The 12,967-nt window shown below is 34.0% G+C and overlaps 1 protein-coding gene across 3 annotated transcripts in view; it reads right to left on the bottom strand.

Moving 5' to 3' along the window:
* The window catches only part of LOC120416957 (ras association domain-containing protein 8), a 158,669-nt gene extending 147,407 nt beyond the window's left edge, over nucleotides 1–11,262 (bottom strand). Inside the window, exon 1 of one of the 3 annotated variants that reach the window (XM_039578863.2) lies at nucleotides 10,923–11,262. The gene's annotated coding sequence lies outside the window, so the exon portion shown is untranslated. The remainder of the gene's footprint in view (nucleotides 1–10,922) is intronic. The other 2 variants (XM_039578868.2, XM_039578867.2) reach the window with 2 other exon arrangements.
* Nucleotides 11,263–12,967: the final 1,705 nt, after the last annotated feature.

Here is a 12,967-nt window from a genome sequence, read left to right as displayed (position 1 = left end):
TTGATAAAGTGCACCGTTTTCAGAATAAATCCATATTTAGGTGACTTTTTTGAAAATAGTCGCAGTTTTTCATTTTTTTAAATTAGTGCACATGTTTGCACACTTTTGGAAAAAATATTTTTGAAAAGCTGAGAAAATTCTCTATATTTTGCTTCTTCGGACTTTGTTGATACGATCTTTAGTTGCTGAGATATTGCAATGCTAAGGTTTAAAAACAGGAAAATTGATGTTTTTTAAGTCTCACCCAAACAGCCCACCATTTTTCAATGTCGATATCTCAGCAAATAATGGTCCGATTTTCAATGTTAATATATGAAACATTTGTGAAATTTTCCGATCTTTTCGAAAACAATATTTTCAAAATTTTCAATTCAAGACTAACATTTTACAAGGGCGTAATATTGAATGTTTAGCCCTTTTGAAATGTTAGTCTTGATTTGAAATTTTTGAAAATATTGTTTTCGAAAAGATCGGAAAATTTCACAAATGTTTCATATATTAACATTGAAAATCGGACCATTATTTGCTGAGATATCGACATTAGAAAATTGTGGGTTGTTTGGGTGAGACTTAGAAAACATCAATTTTCCTGTTTTTAAACCTTTGCATTGCAATATCTCAGCAACTAAAGGTCGTATCAACAAAGTCCGAAGAAGCAAAATATAGAGAATTTTCTCAGCTTTTCAAAAATATTTTTTCCAAAAGTGTGCAAACATGTGCACTAATTTAAAAAAATGAAAAACTGCGACTATTTTCAAAAAAGTCACCTAAATATGGATTTATTCTGAAAACGGTGCACTTTATCAAAATTTTACTAAAGTACTTTTCGATTGCAAATTTGATTTTACATCGAAAAATGAAGTTGAAAAATTTTTGCGACCAATATTTCCATTTTTTGAAAAAATCAGTATTGATTAAAAAATTCATAACTCGTTCAAAGATTTTTTGCACAACCTGAAAATTTCTGAAAAGTTGGCATTTTATGTCCTCTAAAACATATCAAAAAATAAAAAAAATTAAAAATAGTGTTTTTTTGCAAATCAAGTTTTAGTGATAAAAAGTGAAATAAAAAAATCACCAATTTTTTTTTACCGTGTATCATTTTTTTCCAGTGTAGTCCATATCCATACCTACAACTTTGCCGAAGACACCAAATCGATCAAAAAATTCCTTCAAAAGATACAGATTTTTGAATTTTCACATATCATTTTTGTATGGACAGCTGCCAAATTTGTATGGAAAATTATATGGACAAACTAATGATGCAAAATGGCTTCTTTGGGCATACCGAAGCCACCAAAAAAGTTTCAGTCGGATTAAAAAATACAAAAATTAAAATTGAAGAAAAAAGACCGATTTCGTAGAGAATTGCTCAGCAGTAAAGTCGGTTTGTTATCATTACATTGAAAAAAATCTATTTGAACGAAAATCCTTTTTTTTTGCGAAATCATTTGTTTTTGCGATATTGTACATTAAAAATTCATTAAACTCAAAATATGTTTTATTCGACACAAACATGTTGAAAATAAGTATAAACGCAGGAGAATGCATTTTTAATTGATTGTACTTACAATTTCTGGGGGTGAGTCTATTGCAATTTTTTTACAAATTACTTGTGTTGCTAAATTATTTAACCTTGAAAATTTTACCAAATCTACTCTATGTATACAAGAGTTCATAGAATATTTTCTCCAAATAAACTATCAGCATTTGTTCAATTTTAGCGGAAAAAACGCAATTTCGTAAAGTTGCTTTTACACCCTTTTAAAATTTTAGTCTTGATTTGACCATTTTGAAAATACTGTTTTCGTAAAGATCGGAAAATTCCACGAATGTTTCATATTTTAACATTCTTAATCGGACCATTAGTTGCTGAGATATCGACAATAGAAAAAAATGGGATTTTTGGGTGAGACTTAGAAAACATCAATTTGCAATATTTCGATTTTTTGAAAAAATCAGGATTGATTCAAAAGTTTAAAACTGGTGCGCCCATCCCGGGAATTTCCGGGACAAAAATCCCAGGATTTTCCTCAAACCGGGAATCTAGAATTCCGGGATTTTTTGTATATTTTGTCCCGGGAATTCCCGAAATTGAAAAAAAAATATAATTTTTTGGTCTGGAAACTCAGATTTGGTTGTGGAAATAGATGAATGAATACTTAGTAATCGAAAAGAATTTTAAATCATTAACAAATTTGTATTCGGCACATATCAACATTTATTTGGCTTAAAAGGAAAAAATATTAATATTTTAACGTACGGATCCACAGAATGCTTAGTGTTTTAAATATTTTACATTAAAATTTATTTATTTTTATAAATATTTACGTTTAGTGATGGTATTAAACTTGAAAAAATATTTTATTATTTTTCACCAAACATCGGCATCTGGAGCAAATTAGGACAGCTGTTTAAGCCAATATTTTTTGCATAATGTTCTGTTATTTTTTTTTTAAATAAACAAAATAAGTGGTACACCGATTTTCTAATTTATTACTCAAAAATATCCTGAACCTATTCAGACTGCAGTCCCGATTTCCCTTAGTTGGCGGTAGTAGCTTAAAGATAATTTTTTAATATTTTTTTTTAACATGAAATTATAAACTTTTGTAAAATTTTACATTGAATGGTATCATTTTATTTGTTTTCGTTTCTTTTTTACAGTTTCAATGAATTTCTTTAATCATTAGAAGTAATTTCATATGAAAAATAGAAGAAATTAAAAAAAAATTGAAGATGATTAATATGAAATAATTGATATGACATTAGATTAAAAATTATGGTTCATTAAAGATCCAAAGCACAACAAAAAACAACAATTCTTAGTATTTTTCAAACTAACTAAAAAACGCTGTTTTTGTTCAGATTGAAGTATAGATTATCACCAATTAACAGTATCGAGCTAATTCTATATTTGTAAGCTTGAAAAACATAACAAATTTAATTTAAAAAAAACGTAGATATTATGACTGTTAAAAAAAAGTTTACATTTTATGTCCCAAATCAATCATATCAAAAAATAAAAATTTAAAAAATAGTGTTTTCTTGCAAATCAAGTTTTTGTGAAATGAAAAATCATAAATTTTTTTAACGTGTATTTTTGTTCAGTGTAGTCCTTATCCATACCTACAACTTTGCCGAAGACACCAAATCAATCAAAAAATTACTTCAAAAGATACAGATTTTTGAATTTTCATGCATCATTTTTGGTATGGACAGCTGCCGAATTTGTATGGAAAATTATATGGACAAACTAATGATGCAAAATGGCTTCTTTGGGCATACCGATGGCACCAAAAAAGTTTCAGCCAGATTAAAAAATACAAAAAAAAATCATGACCGAAATCTGAGAGAATTTCTTGATTGTGTTGGATGCTCAAAGGGTGTTTTCGGAATTGCAAAAAATGTTGTATGGAACTCGTATCAAAACTTGATTTTTTCAGCACGCGACGTATTAATCCAACTCGGTAAACCTTGTTTATAAATGTCCAAAAAAAATCTCATAAAACGGCATGTGCCAAAATAATTGAATAAAAAAAAATGGTAGAATTTTGAAACCACCGGTTTTTTAGAAATTCTGAGAACGCCTTCACATCGTGCGTCCAATTTTTCATAATAGTTTCTTTTAGACCAAATTTCCAAACCGGCACCATTACAGACAGCATATTATTGAAAGACACGTTTTTTTTTAATAAAGCTCGGATTCGTAATCAGTGACAAAAGTTACTATTTAGGACAAAGTTTTACGCAAATCAAAGAGGGGTCGGGGCAACATTTCCCGATTTCGTGTGAGTGGGCAGAATTACCCAAATACATGAGTAAGCATTGCAATGCGTGCATGCTTTCTGAATAGATTATACTTCGATTTTACAAGTTTTTTCAATGTGAATATAAGTTTTAGAGAAAAAAAAAAACACTTTAACCCCCTGATTTTTTGGGGAAATTGTGGAGGAGGAGGGACCGAAATTTGAAAAATAATTTTAAAATGCCTTATTAAAGGTTTTTCTTTTAATTTTTGAGATCATTTCTAAAAAAAAATTAGTACAATATGAAAAAAAAAATTGTTGAAATAAATATTGCTATTAATCCGCAGATAATAAACAATTACAAAAATTTGATTAAGCATCTTTTGTTTGGACAATCAGACTAACAATAAGAAAAGATCAAAAAATAATGCAGATTTTAACAGATGACATTTTTTTCACGGAAAGTACTCAATTTTAAGAATGTTACACGTACCGCAAAATTGAGAAAATCCACAACAAAAAATGCAAAATTCATCCAGAGCAATACCGTTTTATTTGGAGAACAACAAAGTCGGAAACTTTTCATCCCCGTTCGACATTCCCCGGCAGCCTTCTGCAGTCTGCAGTAATGTTGAGCAAACTCGTCTAAAACAAATTATTCTTTGAAAAACTGTGTCCACGCCCCCCTTAACAACAGTATCAACAAATTGACAGCCATCATTTGGTAAGCTCTTTGGAGGGGGGAGGGGGACAACCCAAGCGGGAGGATCCGCTCTCTTCTTTTCCGGTGCTCCAACAGCAATCAAGAGGAAAGGGAAAACAAAATCACTTTTCCAAAACGTTCTGCTGAACTGAAGCGGTGTCGCACACACACACACACACACAATAGCGTAGAAATAAAACAAAACAATTTTACAGGTACAAACAAACAATAAATGCCTGCAGCTAAAATGGTGCCATTTCGCTGCACCTTAAAGGTATTAGGGTGAAGGCAGCTGTTTTCGTCTTAATTGTTGATCAATCATTTTGATTTGAAAACAATTTTTACTGATGAAAATGCGTTCCAGTGCAAAGAGCATTTTCGTCACCCATCATCAGCTTGGAATCAAAAGCTTGCACAACACGAGCACAATAATGGCCAACGAATAAAGGCAAACATGAAAATAAGAATTGAGCAAAAAACAAAACAAAAAACAATTCACAAATGAATCTGCAAAAGGAATTTTCAATGCGTTGCACTGCTCCCTCTCTTGCTCACACTCACTCTCACTTGGTGCACATATGAATGATGAAAGCAGTTAGTAGTTCTGCTGTTTGTTTGTTTGTGTGTGTTGTTGTTGTTTTTTTTAACAGGTTTTCACGATCTCGGCAAAGTATGTTTGTATATAAGAGTGTGTGTGTTTGTTTTGTTGCACTATGAATCGTACCGTGGGCGGTTTGATTGCCGGTCCTCAGTCAGATTTCCATTCCGGTGGCCATGAAACGTTAGAGCAAGAATGTTTGAACATTATGAATATTGAATGTCGATAGTACAATCGTTATTTTACAAAGTGACGCAAGGACAAAATGATAAATTAGCATTGTAGAGTTGATATTTAGACAAATTCATCTATAAATATGGAAAAAAATCAGAAACCTTTCCAAAAGCATGTAGTTCCTGTTCCCATTCACCTGAATCGACTTCAAAGCCACGCGCACTTCAATGTTCTTGAATTTCAAACATTACCAGAGCACACACACACACTTTTATTCGCGCGCAGTGTTGTTTATCCCGTGGTGGAAAAGTTCGCTAACAGAATCATCACTCTGGTGGAAATTTGGCTTTTATTGAAATTTTAATTAAATGCGGTCGCTCCGCTGCTGCTGCGAGCAGCAACTGGCAGTTTTGAACAACTTTTTTTTTGGGTTTTGGAAAACGTGTAGCCAGACGGGGCTACATTTGCGAACATAGTTTCCATTGCCAGCTGTGGCAAATGTTTTTGATTAAATGAGTGAATACCATTGCGATCATTTAAAATTTCCGCGTAGCTAACCAGGCAGAAGCGAGCGGGATTAAAACTTTCAAATTAAATATAGAGTGGATTTCTGGTTGGATTAATTGAATAATCGTTTGGCAACACTTTTAAAAAGGTTATGTTGAATCTGTTTTATATAATTTAAAAATATATATTTATTTTATTTGAACGAAACTTTGTTAATGCACATGCTCTCCCTGTACGAAAAGCCAAAATTTCACATCATAAGAAAAGTTGAAAAAGAATCCTATTTTTATTTTCGTTTTTAATAACTGAATGTTGAATTCCCAAACTAGGTATTTTGTTGATATTCGATTTATTTGAATGACTTGAAGACATCTTTTGTGCTAAATTTAGGATTCTTCAAAATCCGCTTCATTATTGGAAAAAAATCAGGAAAGTATTGAACATATGGTCAAACCACATTTTAGTACACCATTTTAAGAAATCTAGAGCTTTTGCCCTCCTCACCTCAATGAGGAAAGGCTAAAAAATAACTCGAAAACTAAACTTCGTACCTTGAGCTCGTAAACCCACCTTCACGTATACATCTCAGAATCAAATTCTGAGCAAATATCTGTGTGTGTGGTGGGATGTTGATCAAAAAATTGTCACGCGATTATATCCGTATTTTGTCCATTTTGGTCTCATTCAATCTATCTTGAGGTCCCATAAGTCGCAATTGCTAATTGCGAAGTTTAGTTAAGTTCTTCAAAAGTTATGCTAAAAAAACGAAGTTCGGAAGATTGTAAAAGTGTGGTTTACCTTGTAAAAGTGTAGTTTACCCTTCAAGTTATACATTTTTAGAACGCTATTTAAAAGACCTTTCCAAAATATTGAAGATCTGACAACCCTAGCAAAAGTTATAAGCACTTAAGTGTCATTTATACTCTTTGTTTATGCCGGATCTCAGATATTTTGATGAAAACATTGTCCGGGTCTTTTATGCGACCCATCGTTGAATTCGTAATGAAAAGAGCTTTGCAATGAGCCCAAAAATTGAAAATCTGAGAACGTTGTCAATGAAGCAATGCAGCTTAATTATTTAAACATGTTAAGAGGGAATGATGCTATTTTGAAAAAAAAAATGTGTATTAAAAAGAACTAAATATCAAATTTAAAGCAATTTTTTAGCAAAAAATATTCAGTAATGCTTTAAAAAAGAATACTGTGAAGAAAAAAAAACAAAATGAAAAAAAATGTTACAAGCCAAGGTATCAACACTGGTTTTCAAAATATCTAAGTATTGACGAAAATATATTTTATTTGCAATACTGTGTATTAGAATCTTAGAAAAGTTCTAATATATAATACAATTTTGAAACTCTTGACAAAAAAATAAGCCCGCATATTTTCGGCCCAATCATGACGCGCGGAAAGGGGGGCGTGGCGACATAAACTTTGAAGAATATTTGCAACGGCCTTAGGTAATCAAAGCATTCATTTCTGATTAAATTTTGAGTTTCATTCAAATATTAGAGTTCAATTGAAAAGAGTTGAAATGAATGAACATTTTGTCATTTTTGTGTGGGAATTTTATCAGATTTCGCGGAAATTGAGGAATTTCACGAATGTCACGATGTCTGCAAAAAAATAGGCAGCAATATTTGATATTAGACTTTGTAAACGGACTGCTGGTCGCTGAGGTACATCCTCTTACAGTTTAAGTTTTGAGAAAAATAGCATTTTCACATTCTTCAATTCAGGGAAACTATTGGTTGGTTGAAAGTTAAAAAATAATTCTTTCGTGATATTTTCTGATAATGTCAGTAAAGAAATTAAAATTAAAAATTCAAGCCGAATTATTTCATTCTCATGTTTATTTTAAATTTTAAAATTATTCCACAAAACAACTTTTAACGATAAATAAAATATAAAAAAATGAAAAAAAATGTCCTAAAAGCTATTGTCTTTCATATGTTTATAAGACCTACTCAAAAGATACTCTAAAAGTGTTCAAAATGTAGTTTATGCAACATGTTGCAAAAAAATTCTTTCAGTACAAGTCGTACATTTATCCAACCAGGTTTACCGAAATGGATAAATACAACGAGTGCTGAAAAAATCAAGTTTTTCGACGAGTTGTATACATATTAGGGAGGAATCGAAAATTGTTTTTTTTAGAGTCTAAAACAACCTCCCAAAATTTGGAAGCGATTGATCCTACCCACGATTGGTGCAAAGCGAATGAATTTTTTTTTGGATATTAATTTAGGGAAACTTGCATTTTCACATTTTTAAATTTTCAAAATTCATGTTTTATTATTTCATGAAACTAACACCGTAGAAGTATAGCCCTTAATGTCCTGAACAACTTACCTCGAAACTCTCGACTCTCTGGTTGTCGATCTTCTCGATATCAATAATTCTCCATCTATCGATGAATTCTTCAGTCCTTTCAATCTGCATACTTCAATTATCTTCATTCCTCGATATTTTCCCTTGCTTGAAGGAACTCTTCCTCGACGGTCCCTTGGATTCTGTCTGCTTTAAATATCTCTTCCGGTTGTCAATAATTTCACTTTCTCATGGCTTGCATAGACATTTTTCTTTGCGAAACGAAGCTTTGAAGGGTGTTTGACATTAGTTTGTTTTTGTTTGCTGGTCGTTGCCATGATTCTCTCCCATAGCTGGGTATCAAGGAAAAAAATTTTTTAATCGAGTCTTCATTTTGCATCGTTCTGTAAACTGATGATTCTCTTCCTCGACGGTCCCTTGGATATTGACAACCAGAGAGTCGACTGTACTCGAAAAAAATCATACTTTTTGCCAAATCAAGCGGAATCTTTCGAAAACTATAATATATTTGAGAATTTGGGATGCACCTTAACTAAATAATGTCTTCTGAACACTTTTTCACGTCGATTTTATGTAAGATTCACCAAAATATAAGAACAGTCATGTCTATTTTGTATTTAATGGTCCCTTAGGCAATGCTGGCAGAATATTTGAGTTTTACTGATTATTTCAATACACTACTTTTGAAAACTCTATATCTGTTTTATGACGCACTTTAGCACTATACTTTCTTGGGGAGAGTTGTTCAGGACATCCAGGGCTACACTGCTAGGGTGTTGGTTTAATAGAATAATAAAACATGAATTTTGTAAATTCAAAAATGTGAAAATGCTAGAGCCACCATAGTAATTTCCATACAAATTTCATTCACTTTGCGCCAATCGTGGGCTTAACCAATCGCTACCAAATTTTGGGGGGTTGTTTGGGACCCTAAAAGGGACCCAAAAAATGTGTTGCTGATTGGATTTTGATCATTCTCATTTTTCCCATATAACTAGATTCCACCCTAATACATATTTTTGCAATTCCGAACAACACCTTAGAGGCTTGAGTCAAATGTCCATATGTTTATAAACATAGTCAACATAGTTTATAAACTATAGTCGATTCAATGTTCAAATAATAACAAATTTTGAAAGTATTGCTTTTCAAAGCAAGTGCTAAAAATTTCAGCTTCACCTTATACTGGGGACATTATGTTTTAGAAATATTTGCGTTGTCTTGAACTGAAAAAAATAAACACTGCGTACCGTCAACTGGGGCGAATTGGGTCAGCAGTTTTAACCTTGTTAGAGCAAAATATTTTTATTTTTCTGGTTGGTTAGGGAAAGAACAGATTCAGACCAACAAAATGTGTACATCTATTACCAAATTTAAAACCTTTGTATGTGTACACTGCAATATTTTTAAAGATTTGCCAATCTTTTATTTTTTTTACCAAATATATAATTTTAATTTTATTTTAGGTCAACATTAAAACAATAGATGGCGATTGCTAAAACAAAACAAATGTCTGATCTTTTATCTACCCTGAAATTTGTGTGACCTATGGGTTTTTGACCCAATAATAATGGGAACAAATATTTTACACAAACTAAATAAAAATTTTCCTCATTAAATCCTCATTTTGTAAAACAAATTGTTTAAATGGTGAAAATCGGCGAATCAGATGAAATAGGACAGAATCCTTATCCTTTATCCGACGGATAGAATTCTTATTCAAGCATGCGAGCAATTGTTGATTAGTATCAGCAGTTCCAATTAGAGATTAGAAGGATTTATTAGCAAAGAAATGGCTGGCCTTTGCTGAATTACTTCAACTTTTTTTTTTTTAAATTCTTCATGCGTAAGAAAATAATATGCTGTAAGAAAATAATGCTGAGCACCTATACGAAAGCAGAACATTTGCATAGTAATTCCAAAAGCATATAATCCAATTTGAATTAAATCCAACCATCCAAAACAATGTTGCAAAGTGCACCAATGAAACCATCATGCAACATATTGCACAACATTCACAGCGTTCATAATTAAACCCCACTTGATTTGCTAAGCCCTCTCAAAACAATAGAATATTGAAAATGGATTTGTGGTTTTCCAACCGGCAAGTGCGCACTCAAAACGTACTCCCATGCCCGGCTTCCCGTACCAATATCCCAACCTCCCTTTCTGAATGATTGATTACCGTGAATGGAAAAAATAGTATCGTTATCGATTCTCCCAAGTCCCAATACCGGGCCGAACAGGCCGGGTCGTTTACATGTTCGTCACATTGTGTTACTTACTGCCCGGCCGAGCTGACTTACGCTGACTTGAACTCTCTTTCAGTGCCACCGACGACGATGGCTTGCATCCTTCCACGAATCACTTTAACTACCGGTTCTCTACAGTGGCTTATTATGTTTTGGTCTGGCGCTCTTCCACCCCCAACCTGGGCCGGCCCCTGGCCTTCACACATGGTTAGCCACGAGCACCGAATGCCACGAATACAGCGATAGCCGACAGCCAGCCACACTCAACTCCACACAAACTATCGCGCGCGTAGCAACTTTAAAAACTGACTGCCTTCATCACACACTTTGATATGCTGGCAGTTTTTCTGACTGGAATGCAGCAGCACCAGCAACAACAACTTCAAGAGCAACAACAACAACAACAACAACGGCAACGACTACGGACGTACGTAGCAGCAAGGGAAAAGAAAAACAAGAGACCAACGAACAACAACTAAAAGAGCTTCCACAGCGCTCCAAGAGACCAACCAACCAAACGGAGAAGGCTCCATGCAGAAGAAGGGGAAAAATATGTCACACGCAACCACCGACTGGATTCTTCTCATTACACATCGTCAGCAACTTACGGGAAACAACACTGCACGCACCGCTGTTGCAGAACTATTGAAGCAACCCTTTGGCTCACCACTTCCAGAACTTCAGGTCACCACCACATACCGATGACCCACCACGACCCCCTTCAGGACCCGCAACACAACAACCCCCCCACCGTAAAATTCCTTAAACTCGCCGCGAAATTTCGCGTATTTACACTCGACGATTACCGAATTACCGCGAACGAGCCGACTTCCGACTGGTGAGCGGCTACCCACCACCAAACAGGAAACACTAACCGAAAACCGAATCAACGACGACGAACGACCCCGCGTAACTTGGCGCAGAGGAATGCAGCAGGTCCGGACGGCTTGGCGAACGCGATAAAACTGTACATGCGACGGCCGAAGAACCGACAGCAAACATGTTGCGGGCCGACCACAAACAGCACGAAGCTGGAATCAACAGCAACGGAGAGGCCGAAGTTTGCGCAAACAAACGCGGTTCGGGTTTCGGGCTGCCGCTGCTGCATGGGTCGTGCTGGCAGTAACGTGCTGGCAGTTGCGGGGGTGTTATGGTGGGTAACGGGTTATTCAAAATGGCGGTTAAGTGGGGGAAATTTTTGAGAAAAGGGAGATCCTTTGAAGATGGGTTTTGTTATCAAACCAAACTACAAGAATTAAATCGATTGGAACCGATTGAATTGTTCGATTGAAGGGTTTTTAAAATCTTAGTCAATAAAGCCAAATAACTAATGAGTCTTTCGAAAAAGGTACGATTTTGATATTCTCTTTGTTAGCGAACGTTACGCTGACAAATCGTTCTCAATGTAACGGATATAATCATTTAATTTTAATTTATGACAAAAACTGCAACAGAAACTTTACTAAATATGTTTCGATTCTCATACCGGCTTCGCATTCACAAAATTTCATGGATCGTAAAAAATTATAAAATTACCTAGAAAATGTAATATTTAAATTTATAAAAAATGTCCTAAACTCTTTTTTCTATTATTCTTCAATCTTATTTCATTTTTCTAAACAATTTTGATCGTGACAATAATAAAAAAAGAATTCTATGTATTATCTATTTCTTTTTATTCTGTTCCTTTTTTACACGTGTTAGAATGTATTTAACATGAAAAAGGCTGTGTCAAGATTGATACACAGCAAAAAATCCGATCGTAAAATCGCATGCAAAAGCATGCCCATCACCTTCGTCAAAATAGACACTTAATATTACACGCTGCATGTACAAGTTTTGTAAACACAAAAAATAATTGCAACCGACGGGATTCAAACCCAGCACCAACAGTACGGACTGGCGCCTTAGCCCGCTCGGCCATCAGACCGATGAGGAAAGGAAAGGATAAACGCATATATGAGCTTGACATTTCGGACAAGTAGGTTCCCCATATTGATGGGCTACTTATTTCAGGGTGTAATATTACATATAATTTCATAAAATAATGAAACATTTTCTTTACACCCAGGCCTTTTACACGCAGCTGGATTACTACTTTTTTTGCTGTGACTTCTTTCAAATGAAAAGTGACAACAATGCACGGAGTTTTTTCGGTTTTTATTGGATATCTCAGGAATTTTGGGGATCTGTGAAGGTCAAAAGGTGATTCATTGTTGGCCCAATATGCACGCATGACAAGAAAGCACGACGGCGACGAAGTGTCCAATTTACGGGGAAAACTCAAATTTCGTGAAAATTTCACAAGTCTCAGGAATGCAATTCTTAAAAATACTGCCAATCCTGTGCTTGAACATCAAACATAACTTCATGAAACAATATTCATTTGATCTCAAATAAACAAGTTTGAATCCCCTGATTTTATTTGTAAATCTACCTTCAAAATAAAATTATAGTCGAATTGTTATTACAAGGAACGAAAATAAGATTTAATTTTGCAAGTTTTCGATATAAACTTACCCCCTTCAAGGTTTACCCAAAACATCGATGGGAAAAAAATCTTACCTAAAAATTTTTTTTCATGCAAATTTTTCTTGTAAAATCGATTGTAAACTATTCAGAATACATTGTATTGCTCTTATTTATGCGTTTT

Source organism: Culex pipiens, chromosome 3 (genome assembly GCF_016801865.2).
Source record: "Culex pipiens pallens isolate TS chromosome 3, TS_CPP_V2, whole genome shotgun sequence".
Taxonomy (NCBI): domain Eukaryota; kingdom Metazoa; phylum Arthropoda; class Insecta; order Diptera; family Culicidae; genus Culex; species Culex pipiens.
This window is presented reverse-complemented; position numbering and strand designations above follow the sequence as displayed.